The sequence below is a fragment of the Gouania willdenowi genome, chromosome 13 (assembly GCF_900634775.1).
Source record: "Gouania willdenowi chromosome 13, fGouWil2.1, whole genome shotgun sequence".
In the NCBI taxonomy this organism is placed as follows: domain Eukaryota; kingdom Metazoa; phylum Chordata; class Actinopteri; order Blenniiformes; family Gobiesocidae; genus Gouania; species Gouania willdenowi.
In genome coordinates, this window is record NC_041056.1 from 15,575,237 (window position 1) to 15,597,151 (window position 21,915).

Genomic DNA, 21,915 nt, shown 5'->3' on the forward strand with positions numbered 1-21,915 from the left:
ACAAAATTCACACAAGGATACTTTTATCTACTTATCACAATATCAACATAATAATCCATTTTTGATGTTATTTTAAACAACAGAGATTTTAAATTCTTTTGGTTCACTAAATTACACGATTATTCAAAAACACTGAACTGAATTAGGAGGTATTTAGGACTTTGAAAAAGTATCAGATGTGATGTTTATCTTTGTGAATAGCACAACATCAGTTGTTTATTTTGTGCCACGAAACCGGTAAAGAAGCAAACTTGTAACTGCAGGGTCGTGAATTAAGTCTGATGATTAGCAAGGCCTATAACCACACCTGCAATGGGTTAAATGCTGAAAAAGGATTTCATGTATCAGTATATATGTGACAATAAAGTAATCATCTTCTTCTAAAGCATTAGGCCAGTATTGAACAATAGAGAACTTTGCAGATTTTGTTCACGTGGGCATTTTCAGAGGTTTCATCTGACAATGTTTTAAATAAATGCAATAAAACTCCCTCCTTTGTTTATATTTGTATTGCTGGCTCTACCTAAACTTAGAGAAGCACAAAAAGTATACTGATGTTTGCATCCTACTTGCTTTGTACTAATATTTTGATCTGCACTGGGGCATCAACATGCTATTATTACTCCAAAACTTCTGATAACATCTTTTTCCATGTTTCACATATTCATCCACCACACAATAACAATACACACTCAAAGCTCAAAGAGCCAAAATAAGAGTGAGGGGCCGCCCGAGGGCAACAGGTGATAAATTACAGTGCCTTCCACCTCTGCCACTATCTCACACAGTTCCTCCCTGCCTTTGTTCTTCGTTGGCAGACCCACTCATCCTCTCCGGCCTTGTTAAAAGCTCTTTTCACTGAGATTAAAGACAGAAGGAAACACAAGGCTCAGCGTCGTGTGGGGGCACGGATGTTTTCCTAAGGTGGGTTACAAGAAAGGTGCAGCAGGGCTGAAAGCAAAGAGGGAGGGGTTTCCTTCCGTTAGGCTCACTTTGTTTGAATGTTCACCATCTATGTTTTAGTCTTGTCTTCTTGTCCAGATGTCATCATCATAGAGACGATTTCTTTGTACTGCAGGATGCGAGTCTGTTTGGGCTATTTGGAGATTTTTATCTTGGACACTTGAGTTCAGTTAGGGACAGTAAAAGTGTTGATTTCAATGCTTTCACCAGCAGATCCCAATCACAGAATAATGATGATTCCATATCCTGCCAGCTCCATAGTTGATTTAACCACAGATGAAAAGAAATGGACTGAGGATGAGCACGATAGGAAAGCCCCTCATAAAACACCTGACATTTACAATGTTTACTACACACAATGAGTCATTTTCCACCACACAATCTGTGAGGCTCGTGAGACAGCTCGTCACTGGGCTGGCTTTCTTCCCCACCAGCACAAAGGGGTTTGTCACACTATGAATAATTACCTATAGAGTAAAAAGACAAGGATAGAGATATCATGCTGTTTTATGTAGAAATACAAAGGCATTAGAGTGATGAAGCAAGGGCCATTAAAGACACATTGTGTTGCAAACAGATGAAAGGTATTATGTACATTTAATGACCCTTACAACAAGTCTGCAGATGCACAATTATTTATTTATTTTTTGGGTAAGGGGGGATAGGTAGGGGGCTGCAACACATGAGGTATCTTGGACATATTTATACAGCTTTCTAGCACAGGCCCTGTGTAATAAATATGCAGACAAAAAAAGAGGCAGAACTTTTTTTTAATATATAGTAACCTTAAATGTTATACACATTTTTAATTAAACCATTCGTATTATTAAGTGTTGAGGTTTCATTTTACTTTAATCTCTTGACATGTTTCGACTGCCAACTGTCAGTCTTCCTCAGAGGCATCTACTGATTGCTTTGATGTTTCCTTACGAGTTATTTTCAAAGGAAAGCATCGACACATCTACTGATGAGGACATCAAAGCAACCAGTAGATGTCTCTGAAGAAGACTGACAGTTGGCAGTCGAAACATGTCAGGAGATTAAAGTAAACTTCAAAGAACATTTCCTGAATAAGTTGTGTGAATAAATGAAACCTCAAGCTATTATTTTGTTAAAAAAAAGAAGACAAAATGAACTTGCTGGGATAAGTGCGTATTATTTTTAGGGAATCACATTTTCTGCAAGTAAGTACGTAAGAAAGTAATTTAAGCAAGGTTGTTAAACAGAAGTATTTTTACACACGAGTGTAAAAGTATTAGAAAGAAAGGTTGTATTATATCAGCTCATGTCAGTATTTCAACAAAGGCGATGATAACAAAGTTTTGAAGGGGAGTAAAGAAGTCGTCAAGGCAACAAAACAAAAAACAAAATTTACAAGCACAGAGAGCATCAATTATATATGAGCAGAAAACCTCCTGCTGACCTCTCCTCTGGAAACTCCCCGTTTGAACTCCAATGGCAGGCCTCATACATCCTGTACTGTCAGCTGGGTTCACCTTTAGTCACCACTGAGCTTGTTTTCCTTTTGTTGTTTGTGCTGCCACCTCATGGCCTGGAGGGGAAAAACTATCAGAGGCACAAAATTATGAAATACACTGGCAGAAAATATCAGAAATTGCCCAACCTTCAAAGCAAATCTCAAAAAATAATATTGTACTGTATTTGTTGGGCTTTTTTTTTTTTTTTTTAACTCTTGACTATTGTTTAAAAAAAATTAAAAAATATGTAAATAGTATATCCCTGCGACCCTGAATAACAGGAACAAGTGGGTCTGAAAATGGATGGATGGATAAATCGTACATGTGGTATGATGTTTTCTGTCGTCAGTCAGGTTTAATGTTTGTCATGTTGCTTCACTGTGTGTTAAATGTTATTGTTCAACTGTACATCACATTTACCTGCCTTAGAACAATGCTATTGTGCTAACTCTGGCATATTTATGTTGATGCTGTTTTACTGACACATTGATTAATATGTAATGTCCTGATGCAATTAAATAAACAAATGAAATTAAATGAAACATGTGTTGCTTGTGGAGTAGTATTTGAAGCAGGCAAGAGAGTTTCCATTGCACACACAAATTGGGGGAAAAAGACAAGTGTGTTGAGACATTTTAATATTTCTCTATTGGGCCAAAAGAAGGAAAATTACAACAACAAAACATCAACACAGTATCTTAAAGCAGCTTAGGATGCTACATTAAAAAAACAAATTCCATTAAAGGCATAGCATAGGCCTCTTAGATCAATAAATAGGAGATAATTTGCTTGAAAAAAGATGCAAATGGTTGAAATATTTCGGAAGTTTGTTTTTATCTCCACTGCAAATGCCCTCTTAATAAATAAGTGTTTTTATTTTATTCTTATGGTGATTTATCGTGTTTCTTCGCCAGACAAGGTTGTCAGTGATTTGATTGACTCCATTTTTATTCTAGTTTGTTCCAGATATTCCACGTGACATCAACTCATTTTGCTAAGCATTCAATTTCAGTCAAATTTGGATATTTCCATGTAAGCCCCAAAATAAACCTCCACCAATGTTTTGCCGCAACATTCATTTGATGAAAACAATAGAAAATATGTTGGGAATGTAACTTTGGCAGAGTTTTTTTGGAAAACAAAACAAATGATGGTAAGAATTAAATAAAAACACGTCCCACAATACAATGCAGGAAATTTTTCCAACATGACAGTAAACTGAGTGTTTACAGTGAAGATCAAAACAAACTTTCTCGCAGCAATTTCAACCATTTACATCTTATTTGATCTTCAATAAATTTTGATTTATTGATCTATGAGGGCTACACTATGTGTTCATCTGATTATATAATTATCTTCCCAAGAAGCTTTCATTTTTGACAATGAAAATCAACCATTTTCCATGTAAATGCCACTGAGATCTGTCAATATTTAATAAAAAAAACTTCACTCTGACACAGGCTGTGTTTTTGTGGATGTTACAATTGAAATATTTGCAATGAAAATGGGATGTAGGTGCTTCAACAAATTCTTAATCCCACCTCAGTTATAATCCAGGGAGGGAAAGGTTTGGATAATTAATTGGCACAATTCAAAGGACAAGGTATATTTGAGTTACACACCTCCTTTTAGAGCTTTACGTTTTTAAGTATTTATATCATCTTGTGATGTGATCAGTCATCTTGTCAGGTGATGATATTTCTAGTGAAGTTGCATGTTTAACGTGCAACGTAAGATATAGCGTGGAGTAACGTCCCCCTGTGGATTGTAAGGCAAAATCCCAGACAGACAATCACATATCCTGTTAAATTTTACATAATAATATAGATTTATATATTTTTATTCTTTGATGTCAAATATTGTCACTGAATTCACAGAGTAAAAACATTATTACATGATATTTCCCATAGCTACGTGCCCTGAGTTGTCCGTCCTCTCCTCGGTTCCATTAAAATAATCAATCACACTCGACGTTGCCTGTCTGCTGGATGCAACTTGTTGAGGAATCTCTGCATGATGTCATTCCCAACGCGTGGAATTCATATGGATCTGCTGTGAAGATCGTCTTGCAGGTCCTTGAGGGGGGAAAAAAACATCCAAAGCTAGCCAGAGGTGGCACATTTCCTCGCTGTCAGAGCTTGTTCACCTTTTCACTCCACAAATGCAAATAAGATGAACTCATATTTCTTTATTTCGAGCTGTTTTCCTGATGTGACTGTCAGCTCATCTCTCATCACACACTTAACTGAAAAGCTCCGTTCCACAAAACCCAAGCATGCCAGACTGCCCCTTCACAAAGGCTGACGTTTACCCCTGAGAATAGTCTCCTTTACATTGTGTCTTTGTGTGTAGAGAGGGGGGAGGAAATCCCCGCTGTCCCACTAAGTCTCGTTGCTATTGATCTCTCAATTTAAAATACATTTTCCTTTTTTTCTTTGGAACCAAAGTTCTACAGACCCAGTCGTTGGCTTTGAAGCTATCATTTCCTTCCTTGATTTGCTTTCTTAGTTCAACTCTTAGAGATCAGCCCAACCACTCTCACGCATATTAAACTGCCAGGGACAATTGCCTTTGAGGTTTTATTCACTCCTTCTAATGTTAAAGCTTCATAGGTGAATTGTGAGATAACTACGGGCCTAAAGAATTGCAAAGAACATTCAGTCGGACTTTTGTGGGTTTGGACCAGGCTTCAAAGTCTTTCCAAACATTGGTTTGGTTGCATTGGTCTCCCTGTGTGTGGATTATTCTCCTGTTTCATCATATTATCAAAAAACATTGTGAACTAAGTTTTTGTGTGTGTGTGTGTGTGTGTGTGTGTGTGTGTCTATAATCTGTGAAGGACAGACAATCTGTCCTGAGTGTAGATCACTTAGTGCAGGGATGGGCAACTCTATCACAGCGGGATTGTATCTGATCCAAGGGGCACATTATCAATACTAGAGTAACGACTGATCGGAGCATTAATACAGGGGAAAAAAGGGTTTCGTCTTTTGACTGTTGTTTTGTTGTTTTGTCAGATTTGAATCATTTTGTGTGTTTTTGGAGTCAAGTGTTTTTGTTATTTTTGTCTGTCATTTTCTGTATTTTTGCTGTTGATTTGTGCATTTTTGGGGTCACTTTCTGTATTTCTGTTGTAGTTTTCTATAATTTCCTGTCATTTTGTGTAATTATGTTGACAGTTTGTGCTTCTTGGGAGCTATTCTGTAATATGTTGTTTGCTGTGTTTTTGAGGTCATTTAGTTTGTTTCAGTGGTTGTTGTGTTGTCATTTTGTGTATTTTGGGAATTTTTTGTGTGTTTTTGTGTACTTTGTGCATTTTGCTGTCAAGTTGTGTGTTTGGGGATTAATTTTGTGTATTATGTCAGGCTTTATGTTCCCTCCAACTTCTCAAAATACAATATTTAATACTAACGACAACATCCACCCAGAAACATACGCAAACACATGCAAAAAAAAAAAAAAAAAAAATACATTATATAAAAAACATCTTAAAGACAAAACATTGAAAACAGAACTACATCCTATGGAAATTACAACAAATACTACATATCAAAACACTGAAGATAATCTATTCTTCCCTTATTGGGTCACATTTAAATTACTGCTTATAAACTAAGACATAGTAATGTGAAAGGGTCAAATCTAACATTGGAAAACACAGCACTGTCAATAGCTATTAACAGCTAGAATAACCTTGATGCAGAGACAAAACAAGGTACTTCGAAAGACGATTAAGTTTTCTTTTGAACTGGAGGAACGTAAACAAAGTCGGGGAATGAAATATACAGGGAACAAGGACGACACGAACAACGATGGAGAGGAGGAATGAAAAAAGACAACACTGACTACAGATGAGAATAAATGCTACACAAAAACAGACAAAAAAAGGACAAAAAAAAAAATGAAATTGTGTTCAGAACAACCTAAGACTGTTTGACCAGAGAGACAAGCTTTGATGTAAATTTTCTGTGTACAAAACAGGGAACGGGACTTAGATAAGCAAACTGCTTCTCTCGTCTCCTTTTTCGGCATGTACAAAAAAAAAAGAAAAAGAAAAGAATAACAAAACTTCTGTGAATGCAACCATGTCGGAAATAAACTGAATCCATAAATAAAAATAAAAAAATAATAAAATTTTTTGGGGATTTGTTTTTGGGGGCTACACAAAATTAGACTGATGCCCAGGCCGTCAGTTTCCCCTGTCTGACTTACTGTAGTGCAATGCAAAAACTGTTAGGATAAAAACAAAAAGATGGTTAATTATGGTGCTTTGTAAAAGCAACAGAAAACATGCCACTGTGTATTTGTTACTGGCTGCTAATAACATCCTGAAGTAGGAGTTCCTTCCTATATCCCAGTGTTAATTTGTGGGTACCTGCGAGTTAGTACATGCCTTCTGCCTGCACTGCAGCCATGTGTCAATGAGAAAAAGCAGTTCCACCAAAAGCATGATGTCAGCAACTATGATAGATGTCATCAATGACCACTGAAAACTAAAGTCCATCAATCAAACGCATGTCTACACATCTGCTTCTTATTTATCCAGCTACGTTAGTATCAGTAGTAACTCACCACAGAGCTTTACAGAAGTCCGTGTCACTTCCTACCCACATTGATCTCATGTTGGGTCAGACTAGCAAGACCCAAGGCTACCTTTAAAAATATCAGCACCTTAAAATCATCAGAATCAGAATCAGAAATTTTTTAATGGCCATGGAGATATAAAACTGTATAGCTCCAGTTCACATTCTTAAACCAGTGCACATACAGAATGGGGACAAAAACAAAACACAATATACATTAATGGGTTGGACTTATTTTTGTTTTTTCATCTTTAAGGTGTTTGAGGCTTAAATAACATAATTATCTAAAAAGCTGTTGAGCAAAAATGTGAAAAAAATGTAAACCCAGTATTTTATCATAACATAAGCCAGTGGGGGAGTCGCTTGAAATTTCTACTGCCTAGAACTAGATTGTATTTTATTTTTAAATTACTGTTCTTTTTCAAATTCATACACAACACACAATCTGAAACAACTGCATTCTATACTTTCCTTTTCTAAAAAATGAATGTATTTCAAATAAAAATGCAGTATAAAAAAGAACGCGAAAAACTAAAAAAAAAAAAAAAAAAAAAAAAAAAAAACAACGAAAGAAATATATATATATATTTTGGAAACTAATCCTAGCTACTCTGTTATTGTTACACAGTATAAAAACATGACCAAAACATTATTCTAGAAAAAAAAAAAAAGTCTTTGTAATTGCCAGAAATGTGTGATATTGAAATTTCTGCAATAGTCATGACATTTTTGTTGATAAATATAAAAGTTTGATTCATTTACTGTAGAGTAATGTATCAAAATACCTCTTAGTTGTTAAAAATGCAATCAATACATAAAACAAAACAATATGTGATGATTGTATGTGACAAGCATCACGTATCCATAAACTTTAAAGGCTTATCAAAGGCATGAACTTGCTAATGTGGCCTAATTCCTCCTCACAAAATCCCCTCCCTATTTGTAACAGGAGAGAGGGTCATTGACCTCAGGATCTTAGTAATCTGTTATGGCTACTGAAGCCCCCCCCCCCCTCAGCCCAGGTGTGCAACACCTGCGCTTTAGTTTGGGTGGCTCCTGCAGGTGAGTGTAGGGCTCACCCTCAGCCTCTCTCTGCCCTCCTCCTCCTCCTCCTCCTCCTGTTCCTTCTTTAAGCTCCTCTAATTGTTCTCTTATCCTACATCCCCTAGTGTCAGCTCTGCCTCCAGCTGCTGCTCCATGTATTGCACATATGCAGAGGAATTCAAACATACACATACATCTGTATTACAAACTAACGTGAGGTAAAGCATCACATTTATTACTGTTATAAAGACTAAAACACCCTAATATAAGTACTGGGTTTTGTTCAGAACTACAAATATCCCTGATCCCTGATCGGAAGTGAATCTATTTAAAATACTGTTAAAGAAAAGTCTGGGGTGGGGAAACAACAAATGAATATGTTTATTATATCAAAATGTTCACAAACTTGTATTAGTTATTAATATTTTTGTAGTTTATAGTTATACTCCTCCCCTTTGGCAATGACAGGAATGAGGAAAAAGTGACACTTTTATTTAATCATCTATCATTTGTCTTATCCATCTCTATACGGAGACTGTTCACATGCTGATAGTTAGCATTGCTATCTCAGTGCAAAGATCAGGACACATTAGCTCACCTTGTTGTAGAGTTTGCATGTTCTCTGGCTTCCTCCCACGGTCCAGAAACACAAACTTTAACTAACCAGCATTTTTAACCAGGGGTTTACATTGGATGAGTGGTTGTGTCTATGAGGTAGCCCCCAGGTCTAAAGCATAAATATAAATATATATAAGAAAATTGTGTAAATAACAATGACTTGTACAGCTGATTTCTCAGTTAAATACGACACAAACTGTGATTGTTATCCATTAGGCAGGATAAATATATAAGTGCACTTGGAGCATTTTTAGCCTATTGTAAATTATATCTATTTTAGACATAAAGCTGCAATATTTAACATTTTTTGGCATAATTTGGTCAAAAATTCATAATCATCTTTGATCATATTGTAATCAAAGTGTTCTGAGTGGACAGTGAATCTATTCTCCTTCTCATGGCCATGTAAAATGACATTCATAAATCCAGGAACGTGATGCTCCTAGAATCTGGATGTCAGCCAATCCGAGATCCTTCTACAAACATATGTCCTCCACGAGCTGTTTTTGGCGTTACTATTGGGTGCTCGACTGAAGTCAGGTGCATTCAGGTGCCCTCAGTAGTAAAAGTGTAATGACGGACGTCCCAGCAAAAGTCTCCATAACAGCGTTAGACACAACAGTTACACAGCAAATCAAGAGGAAAAAGGCAGACAGAGGTGGAGAAGCAACAGTTTAAAGCCACAAACACACTGAGGATCCCCGTGACTGTGCAGGTGTCATTTGGTGTCAGAGAGAGAGTGATAACAGACGGGATAAATCAAGTGTAAACCAAGAGAAGCTTATTCAAGGTGAATTATTTTACAGTCTGGATGCGGAGTGATGGTTATCAGTCCGCTCAGAGAGACAGGCAGCCTAGATCACAGCCCTATCTGTGAACTCTCTCACAGGGATGAACCGACGGATGAACCGCTGCTCAGGACAGTAACTACAGTGATATGTGCATTCATGTTCGAGTCTCTAAAACACCAGAAAAATCTCCAATAACACTGTCACTATGTCTCTGTTGAGAAAAAAGTTGCTAAGAGCGATCACCCATTTTTACTGGTAAGGGAGGTTGAGTTTCGGTTTTAGGTTTCAAAACGGAGCGGGATTCTGCAAACTGCAGCTTTAAATTGAGAAAATGTAAGTCAATCAATCAATCAATCAATCTTTATTTGTATAGCGCCAAATCATAACCAATGGCATCTCAAGGCACTTTACAGTAGAGCAGTCTTAAGGACGGACTCTTCATTTTATGGATACACACATATGCATATATACGTATATACACATACATATGTATCCCATGTCTAAACATAATTACTCTTAGCAAAGAAAAAACAATCAATTTTCCAAGGACGACCGAGGAAACAAATAGTGGTGAGAAGGTGATGTCATTATTACAATTAATAACTACAATTTAATTTAGCAGGCACTTTTATCCAAAGCGACTTACAGTATAACACAAGCAATTAGGGTTGAGGGATTTGCTGACCATCCCACAGTGATGATCCAGTTTGGATTCGAACCGGTGACCCTCCGACAACAAGCCCACCTTAAATGGGGCTACAGTATGTGCAAACACAACTGTCTATATCTCCCAGTAGGAGTTTTCCTCTGTATGTTTGCTTTACCTTCTATTTAATCATCTCCTCTCAGCCTCACATCCCTATAACAAACATGAGCAGCAGACTCTTATCCTTACTTTAATGAAAAGGGTAAACTTGGCTAAACTGATCTAATCCCACACCCCCCCCCCTCAGTCTTTGCCCTCTCTGTCACCATTGTGCAGAATGATTTCTTGAATACTTGTTTCCTTGATTGGTTAGAGCTGAAAGGACTCTCAATTCATGAAGGTTCCAGAGTAGACCTTTCAAAGCCTGGAGTTAGATTAGGGTGCCAGGCCTCCAGGGGCCTGAATGAACTGTGCACAGGTCACAAAGAAGAAGAGGGATTATTTTTTGTACGAGTGACACGTTTTGAAGGGGGTCAGTGTAAACATGTATTACTTATAATCTATTCAAAGCTGAATCCATTCATCTCTGAACCTTCAGGAGTTTCACATGATTAGCTGCTGGTTAACCTGCTCATCTCCTGTGTCAAAAGCAGACCTTTAGGCTATGACAGCTTCTCAGCAGGGTATTTGCTTTCTCCAGAGCACCTACCACCTAGCCCCCTTTCCACAGTTACCCCTCAGGGAACAAACAAATAACTTATCTTGGGATTTCTCCACAGGAGGCTCCTGCAGAGAAGAACTGACAGTCTTGTTCCCGTGTCCAACAGCTGAAGGGATGAGAAGCTTTTGGTGTCTCCTTCTAAGGTGTGACTTTGCAGTACCGTAAACAATCGTAAACAACACGAGAGCATATGGGCTGCATGTGGCGTGCACCTCACAGATGTTTGCATTGACACCTCTTGTACAAAAGCGTACTCTAAAAATATATATGTTTTTATGTAACCTATAGGGCCTATCCTAGCTTACATTAGGCACAAGGTCTATCACATGGCCAACACCTGGAGACAATTTCAAACACTCATTCATTCCAATTAAAACATTTGGTAACACTTGACTTGAAGTTTTATAGATAAGGCTGACATTACGCTGTCATTATTATCACATGACACTCGTTATTTGCATGAATAAGGTGTTATAAAGGCTGTCATTAAAAAAGTCATTCAATACCCTAACCCTTTGTTACCCTAACTATAACTATAACCATAACCTTAACCCTAACCCTACGTAACCCCGCTAGATCCATCCACCTAACCCCAAAAATGCCAACATAGCTCCAAAGGTGTCATAATTTAGCACAAAATGACAGCCTTCATGACACCTGATTCATGCTAATGATAGATAATGACAGTGTAATGTATAAAACTTCAAGTGTTACCAAAAATTCCCCATACATGTTTTAACTGTGGTTGGTGGAGCCTTACAATCAGTATAGTATTCTCAGGTTAGACAGAATGGACACTTTCAGGTAAAGTTGAGTTGCGGTGGAAATAATGAGAGAGAATCTTGTTTGCGGCTGGTTTTCCTGTAGACATGCTGAATCAGGTGTTGATTCATAGAGAGTGACTGCAAACCAGGAGTGATGATGACCTATTATAATGCTATAGTGGTGATCTAACTTCCTTACTTCCTTCATCTTTTAGACACACACACTGACTCACGCACTCATTCAAGACAACACAGTAGTGTGTGTGTGTGTGTGAGAGAGTTTGAAGTCTCCAGTTTAATCATAGCACCCACCTGGGGGGCACGGGCTCTTTTTGCAATCTCTTTCCATGATGTAATCACACACGCGCACACACAGTTTATTCTATTCTTTTCTTAGTTGCTATGATTTCTCTAATGATGCATAGGGTTCTTCTAGATAGCCATTTCTTCTTGCATGGGATGGGTGAGCTCCAGTTTTGATACTGAACAGGCTAAGTTGGTATTAAAATCTATATAGATCAAAATCTATGTACATATAGGGATCATAAAGAAAGGGTAGATTACCTCTTTCCAAAAGACTTATTTTTAGTTTTGCAGTCTTTAAATCAATAGTTCTTAAACTGGGGTTAGTTGAATCAGTCTTAGGGGTTCGCAGGGGTCAAGACACAAACAGTAAAAATGTGTTACACAAAACAAACTTCCATGATAATCTAGTTTATTGATAGATAAAATATGATAACAAAACTAACTAGAATTGTTTTTAACAAAGAAAAAACTTATTGCTGTCAAGAACTTTTTTTTTTTTTTTTTTTTTAGAGAGAACATCACATCACCACAAAGCACTGCAAGTAAAAGAGACCTATTATCAGATCTCTTAACACATTGCAATCCCTGCTGCCACACACAATGCAAACTAAAAATGAGCGGAGTCTGTCAGGATAAATAAAGCTACAGTACAGACATGGAAACTTGCCACCACATATTCTACCTTTGTATGCACAGGCGTGAAAAGAGACATTAATCCATCAGCACATATACACGTGAATAAATACGTACTCATCTTTATGTTTAGATATATGTGCAGCCTAGACAAACAGCTGGTGGCTTAAGATTAGGGTCATAAATACAACATGCTTTTATGAGTGAAATGATGTCAAATGCATAACCAGCGTTGGGTTTTTCCTCGAATCAATTCTAAAACATGCATTTAGTCTCATTGTTCCAGATTCCTGTCATTGGTAGAACCATTATTAGTGTTGCTAAGATCTTCTAGTCCCCAAATCAATGGTTTTCATCCTGATTAAGGTGGGATAGGCTTTAACCCACATAACTACATGAGGGATAAGGTGGCCTGGATGAAAAGACAAGATGAGATTCCATTTGTTTCAATGCCTCCCACAGGCCTTCTCTTTCTGTGGTTTGCATGTTCTCCCTGTGTATGCACAAGTCCAAAAACAGGTTGTTACGCTCGTTTGAATTTAAAAAATGACAGTGACTGCATGTGATTGCCTCTGTTTGATGGTGAGTAGCAGTGGAAGACTTTTATTTGGCTCATACTGAAGCCTGACGAGTGTCAACTATGAAAATGGTGAGCTGTATTATGTGTAATATATGTAATCTATGCAATTCATGGACTATTACATCTCTGAATAATATCTAGAAAACACTAGGGCTGTGATTGTAATCGCATACTAACGTACTACATACTGCACACTCAATGAGTGCATAATATCTACTATATACTAGTATGATTAGGATGGACCCTTCCCACTGAAGTATACTTCCAATTTTCCCAAGATGCATTTCGAACCTACAACATCAAAAACCTGAAGCACATTGAGGCTAAATATCTTCATTAATTCCCCACCTTTGAAATTTCTGAAAACATTTTAGGCGAGAAAGTGACCAAGTAGAATATCAACATGTGGTCATTTGATCCATAAAACTCACGGAAACACATTTCATGTCAACATTTCGGAGATTTTCAGAGACCGGCCATTGTGCTACTGACTGAACTTCTGGTTAACTTCAAAGCAAGAGCCCTATTTACATAAGTGTTAAAAACTAATGGAATACAAGAAGAGATACTTTTGTTTTGAAATGGGGATGTTTACCTTTTAGCTTGAAGCTGATCCCAGAATGATTTCATTATCCACTCGCAATGCATCATGGGGCGGTTGAGGATGACTAGTGTGCTCACTGTGCATACTTCCAAAAATGTTCCGATGTAGTATACATCCAGGTATTTCTCGCGTACACCGTCTTTTCATACTACGTATCTAATTGGAACGCACTACATACTAATTTTGACGTCAGAATTAGTATGAGTAGTAAACGTTAGCATGCAATTTCGAACACAGCCTCGGCTTCCGTATTCAGGTTGACTAATTATTTTGCACACAGTCCAGCTATCTCGTCAACCTCTGCTGGACATGATGAAGACAATAATTTGAAATATTTGTGGTGATTTGACAGTTAGGTACGAAGCCTGTACAAGCCCTTCAACTAAATCACTTAGGCTACATTGACATACACCAATAAAAGCTTCAAGTCAACATGCCTTCACTAAAAGATCTGGGTTACTACTCACATACTGTATATACACGCCACAGACACATTAATACACATAAGCACATGAACATATAGACAAGTGCACACATGGCTCTTCTCCGTCGTCCTATATGCAGACTCTTCCTTCCCATCAGCCTATATAGACTCGTCTGCTGGTCCTCCCTCTCAACCCAAACAAGCTATGGTTTGTAGAAACAGTAGGTGTAATAAATCAAAATGTGTAACTGCCACAAGCACTGCGCCTGTGTTTCTCTGTCCCACTGACCCCGGAGCCCCATTAAGCAGCTCTGAGGGTCCAGGAGAGGAAACAGGACAGCCTCGGCTCTTTCCTCTCATCATTCTTGTGAAGCACACGGCAGAGCACGTTTCCCACACACTGTTGAGGTTCACCTCTGACTTCTGACCCTGAGGAGGGGGCTCGAATAAGGTGAGGGGAGGGGACCACCCACTCAGGCTCTTAGGGGATTCCCTGGGGATGGGAGAGCTGAGGGGTGTGGGGCTGAGAGAGAAGGGGAGCGCATTACAGAGGCTGGAGGCACGGGAAGAAGATCAGAGGGTTTGAATTGAGCTGAGATGGAAAAAAACTGGGAAAGAAAGGAGAAAGGGGCGGAAAACTTTTTGGAGGAGGAGGTGGGCACAAAATACTTCACTCAACGAGCAGAAGAGAAAACACTAACAGCTGATATGTGGGAATATGGTCGTCCTTAAGATCACAAATGTCTTTCTGAGTTAACTTGATGTTTTTGCGTCTGTCTTTAAGGGTTAAAGAATCAAGTTGATTAAAATTGATTGTAGTTGACCATTCAATAAAGTCATTAGTACGAAGCTGCTCGTTCTGTTGGAGTGAGAATAGACTGTCTCTGTAAGTATCCGTTCATTTCCAATCAAATACTTGATCCTGAAATGTTCAGTAGACACGAAGGAGACAAACAGGTCTGTCATCACATAGTGAAATTAACAAACTGTAACACATATTTGAGTGTAGCTCCAACACAAATAAACATACAAATTGAGAAGGTACATCATTCATCCTTGTTTAATTAACTTATTATAAAAAAAGGATTTTGCTTAAACATCTCAAAGGATCAAAAACAGTTTTTTATTGTTTACCCTTGGTTAGAAAACACAGAACAATTAAAAGAAAAGCAAGCAATAAGCCAAATCAGCATTATCAGTACGCATGCGCGATTCCCAGGTCAATATATCCGGGTCAGAGTTCACGACTGCCCAGCGTGTCAACAAAGCCCCTGTCTAGCGGAACAACCGGCTACTTATACGGACTTTTAGGCATTTACTTTGCTTAAGGTCGTTTTAAGGCAATATGCCAGGGTCCCATTGTTCAGTGCGTGGCTGTTCCAACGGTACACGTGGGCTTAATACGTGGATGAAAGAGTTTTGCCCCGTTCACGAGTGCAATAAAGGAACCTCACGATGTATATGCGACCCGCCATATGTACTCATCCCATTTCCTACTGAAAGAAAAGATCCAGAACGTCGTGCTGAATGGATTAAATCAGTAAGTTTGACATATACTGTACTACATTAAAGCTAACTAGTAAACTAGTAAATAAATATTATATTGTGGTGTACATGTTAGAGAGGTGTCTCTCACCCAGCAGGTTTCGGGGGTTTGTTGGCGTCCTTTTCTTTCTCGCCACAATATGCCCGATCCCCCCAGGATCAACTGTCAACATCGATCTCAAGCAGAGATTTATAATCAAGGTTGACAGCCTCTCGTTCCTGCTGTTTTGTCAAAACTATAGGCGCTTTTTGAAATGACAATGCCCAAGCGAGGGCCACCAGTTCTTTCTTCCTCTTCCCAGTAACAACGTGTCCACATCTCTTACAATATTCTTTTAAAACATCCACTTTACGACGCTCAAAATATTCAATATCTTTGTCAGACTTGGCCATGTTTACGTTTTATGATACGAGCTAGGCGGGAGCTGGGTAGTCCTGACCTTTGACCCGGACCAGCATGCTTTGCGCGCAGCGAGATGCCGAATCCGCTTATTATAAAAAAAGATTTGCTCCAAGGCTAAAAGTCACACTATTACTGTTATAATAATAATTTAATGCGCTTGATATTGCAGAAAATAAGGCCATGGTGAGTTGACGTGTTTAAATCATTATCTTCTTCTGTACTTCAAAATGTACAGTATGTAGCAGATCTAATTATTTTTTTAAGACAAAGTAATTATTTTTCAACCCATTTCAGTATGTGTACCTGTGGTTGCAATAATGACCAGCGAGAGCAAACATGTTGGATAAAAGTACAGTTTGTACAGAGTAAAGACAGATCCCTCAAATTATGGAACGTGATGATCATTTCATTCTTAATGCTGGATTCTCATCAAGATCAACAGAAAACCACAAAGACCGAAAGAGAATGACGTTGTATATTATTGTAACTCATTATTACCCTAAATATTAATCTAGTTCAAATAAAACGCAGTATAAAAATTTCCGAGCTGGCACATCTTTGTGCCTAACACTGGCTTTTGTGTATTTGTAACAAAGTATAACAAACATGATAAAAAACAAATTCTATAGAAGAAAAAAACATTTCCGGGGTCACCAGAAATTTGTGATATAAAATGTGGTCACGACCCGAAAACATTTTGGGAACCACTTCCATGGTGTACATGGAAGATTTAAATACATTTTGGAGGGGATCCATATCAATACACTGATTCTGGATCAGTTTAAAAAAATTCTCATCATATGATGAAGTTCATATGATCTTTATGAAATTTGACTCAGTTATGTTGGTTTGGTTTCTCAATTACTGTAGTTTCATCCAGATTGCATTTCATTGTGATCTTTAAAAAAAAAAAAAGGGTTCCCATTTGGCCTTATAAGCCTTTAAAGCAGGGGTCGGCAACCTTTGTCACTGATCGTAGTGACATGATCAGGATCATTGATCCAGATAACTACCAATATCTGGCAAAGAGGATATATGGCGCTTGGTGGAGGTTTGCTCTTGTTTATTGGTTTCATATTTCTGTCAGATGTATAATGTGTTTCTGAAGTTTTTATTATCTGATAGCTTCAAAGACACATGATTACACTAGGCGTTACCTTTTTTACTGTGAAAGGCAGGGTAGGTCATTTTCGAAAGCTAGCATGATTTTGAATATGGCGTCCCCCGAGGGCTCCGCCTTTACCCCCCCCCCCTCTGTCCTCCCTCTGAAGCACTGGTGCTCCAATAGCGGACCTAAGCCCATCGCTTGTATTGTGTAGAAACTTCATCATCTCATGTCACATTCAGCGGTAAGTAAACACTTAACATTGTCATTATATATGTTAAAAAACATGACCAAATACTCAGTTTTAACTCAGTCACCGGTGATGCGCTTTGAGTGTGGGCTCGTGCACGCGAGGGGACGAGAACGAGCAGGAAGAAAGGGAGACATGATTGGTTTCAAAAAAAAAAACAAAAAACTTTTTTTTCATTGATCAAAGTTTTTACAGGTTTACAGCTGCTTCAGATTTTCTTCATTCCTTTTTCAGAGCACATGAAATCTTAAATTCTGTCAGGACATCAAGGAAATTTCAACCAAAAACTTAAAGTGTATCTAGAGAAAATGACCTACCCTACCTCTAACAGATTAGTACGTTAAACAGTTAATGGAAGGTTGCTTCCACAATTTGGGCAAAGGATCATGGGAGCATGGAAAGTGTTTGATAAAGTTTGAAACAGCCAAAAAGTGTACCCTGAGTAGAAGTAGTAATACAGACGTTAGTACGTTTATTACCAGTGGTTTTTTTTTTTGACAGCACAAGCTGCTGCTGCCTTGTCTTGACATGGTGCCACATTGTGTTTGGTGGAGTGTGGCAGGTCAGCCGTGGAGAGGCCACTACAGATAACACATGCACAGGGAGCACGGCATAAAAGGTAACATGCAAACAAGGTAATAAAGGAAGAGTGACAGTGGGAGCAGAGCAACAAAGAGTGCAAACACAAAAAGGGTCTGACATGGGGCTGGGGCAGGAATGTGCCGCCAGGTAGCACTGGGGCCCAGGAAGCAGGGAGACATGGGAAAACAACACAAGCCGGTGAACAATAGCTGTGATGTGTGTGCGTGTGTGTGTGTGAGTGTCTCTGTGTGTGTGTGTCGAAGGTTAGGTTAGGAGGGGAGGTGCAGCACAGCCCTTGGGGATCGGTTTACGCACCACCACTTACCTGCTCAGCGCAGCACTCATGTTGGAAACAGGCCTCAAAGGAAAAGCACATCAATGGCTGCCATTCATATCAACGCAGGAATGTGCGTATGTGTGTGCAAGCATGTCTGCAACAGACACAAGCTGTTGATTAATTGATGTGAAGCTCCAGGGATGAGGAAATCTTTCAGACAATCATTAGTTGGACTCAAAGATAAATACATAAGTTCAGGGTGACCATACGTACAAATTTACCTGGACTTGTCCTCTTTTCAAGTCTTGTCCGAACTGTCCGGTAGGATTTTACAAACTTACCAGAATATCCGGGTTTCCCAGGGACCCGGACTGTGGGGGTAAAGGCAGGCATACACTGTGCAATTTTTGGCCCATTTGTAATCGATTTTTCACTTGTGCGTCTATTTTGTCGTGCATCGTGTAGTTTACATAAGGTGACGAGAAGCGATTAACACCTCACGACCACCTACCGATCAGCAATCGTATGGTTGTAAGGAAATCATACATGTTTGAAATCCAGCCGCTACTCGTGAGGGTATCTCACAGTTGAAGCAGTGCTACAGACCGGCTTACCGTAAACTCTCACACTGCGCATGCGAGAACACCGTAGGACTGCTGTAAAATTGACGGACTGTACTGCCCACTTCTGTCCAGCCAGTTCCTGGTCCATCACGTCGCCGTCTTTACTTTTTTAAAGCTCTTTTTGATGAGATTTGCGAGTGTCTCTCCACTTCTGGGTTTTTCTTCTTTGTCTGTTTTAATGACGACGCTTCAGTGTTGTTGTTCTTCTTCTTCTAATTTGTACGTTGCATTTCTGGAAACAACAACGTGTCGTGTATGAACGTACAGTGTGAGCAGTCAGATCGTGTCAGAGTGTCGGTTCGTATAGTGTGAGAACATGAATTGTGAGCTGCGCACATTCGGGCTCTGCACAAGAGTCGCACAGTTTGAGCTGGAGCTGAGTACATTGATTGAAAAAATTGCACAGTGTATCCCAGTCTTATAGGTTACTGAGTACCCTTTAAGGAGAAGGTCCTCAGAAGTTTGTTTTATATACATGTGCGACAATGCATTTCAAACATTTTTAGATGATTTATATTGGAATGAAGTGGGGCCCTGGGTGAAAATAGGCTGGCTGTTCCAGTTTGTCATTAAAAACAATTGTTCATGCTGCCTCAGGGCCCTAACTACCACCCCTTTAAAACAGTGCAAATGGTACGACCCCCGTGTGCACGCTGTGGATGTGACATGAAGAAAAAAATGTCTCTGGAGTCACAAGACATTTGTGATATCAAAATGGGGTCACGACCCAAAATAGGTTGGGAACCACTGGGGGAAACTTAAATGTAGTAAATGAAGGTAAAGTTTCCATCATCTGGTCGACACCTCATCACATCCTGTCACCACAGACAACAGACAGAATAAAGCTCAGAGTCAGCATGGGTCGAGGTGATGCAAACTTTCACAGTTATTTATTGAAGTGTATATTTAATAATTGTTGACTTTTCTGTAAGCCTTAAGGTCATTTTTTTTATTATTATTATTTCTAGGAGGAGATGTTTAAAATTGTTTCAATGATTGAGAGAATTTAAGATGATAGATTGTAATAATGCATAATAAAGCTGACTGAGTCAAACAAAATCAAGAGAGAAATAGATTTTTAAACCTTATGGACAATAACAACTTATTTATCTACTATACTGTGTTTGACCGTTACAGGGCAGATTCAAGAAAACGTTGTGTACTTTGAATATGCCAAGGTCAGCCCAAGCATCCACTTCTTTTATAGTCAAAATACTGTCATCCTACACAACTTTGAATTGTCCTGTGTAGTTACAAACCTTGAAAGATGAATAATTCTGTAGATAAATTACTGAAAACATGCAAGTAACATGTAGTTACACACTGCACAATCGTTAGCCAAACTGTCACAACTATGATGATATTCTTGCATACCACTAATCACATCATATCACACATGCCTGTGGGTAAAACATTGAGTTTGTGAAGTCTGCGGGGGATTTCCTCCAAAAGAAGAAGGGAATTTTGGTGCACTATTCCGAGTGTGGTTTCCAACCGTCCTGACAGCCAACACTGCAAACATCTTAATCCTCTAAATACTTTGTCTCAAAAACACCGTATCACAATAAAAGCACACATATTCCAGCTGCAATAATAAGTAAGCACCTCAGGCAACATCTGAAGGATATTTCTATGAAAGATATTTCAAGATAGCATCAGGATAAATGGTGACTAGAAGAGAAAACAAAGACTTTGATCATAGCATGACTTGTAATGTGGAGGACAGTGTTTTTGTACTTCACATGCTTTGGCTCTAATAACAAAAAAATACACATTTCCCCGTTTCAAGGAAAATGTGATCTTGTAATCGCTACCCAGTAAATATGCTTACCATGCATGCAGTGATGTACTGTATAGAGCTCTTTTGAAACTCAACATTTACTAGTACCTTCTTTGCGTTGTTATGGCATGTTGAACAAACTGTGACTTAATGATTATTCAAGGAAGTGCTCCATTTACGATCCATTTGATCATTCCCATCATAGTGTACGTCCGATTAAAGTCTGATTTCTTGTTTTCTGTTAAATGCAACGTCAGGAAACAGGATGACATGTAACTAAGTGTTAAAACTTTGTTAACCTGACGTTACATTATCAGTATGACAAACAAAACTCTCCAAAATGACGATTCCCATAAAGAGATATTATGTGTGTTTCAAGGCTAACTGTGGATATAAATGACTCCAAAGATTTTTTTTTTCCTTGTCTGCACATGCTGTCAAAGGTCAACACGACATTTAGTGGAATCTTTTCATGACAGCTATGCATCTTTTATTATTGCAATTAAATAAATACATTTATTATATTGCATTATTGTGTCCATCACCAGCCCTCCCTAAGGAAGGGTAAAAACACTTTATTAAATGGAGAATATGAAAAGAGAGGGCAGTGTTACACCTTGGTGAGGGGGGGAAAGGAACAGGGAAAAGGGAGTTAGGGTAGGATAATGGAAGGGGTGGGGAATAGTCCATTATTTTTACTGAGTGCAATGTGATGTTACAGTTGTGCATGTTGTGTTGTCCGAAACACAAAATATGTCCAAAGACATTTCTGACAAGTTTTATTACTGTACTGTATTACTGTACTACTAAACACATAGTACTGGTATTGAATACAAAGTCCATAACCCTATTAGAAAGCACCCACAAGCACTATGTTTGTAATATCTTGGTTTTCTGATTTTTTTTTTTTTTTGCACTCAATGTTTTTTCAATTCACGTATTTTTTGTCTTCTGCCAACCTGGTCACCAAAAATCAGTTTTCGAAGCGGTTTACTTAAGTCACAAAATATTCCTTACCTACAGGGTGTGTTTGAAGGATTCAAGGGACACTTCCCACCAGTTCAGACACTGATGAGGATAAATTAGGTGTGTGTACCAAGCAAAGAACAGGCAACTAGGTGCAAAAAAAATGTAGCAGATGTTTGCAGGAAACATGAGAGCAGCCTGAGTTTGAGGTGGCAGAAGACACGATTTC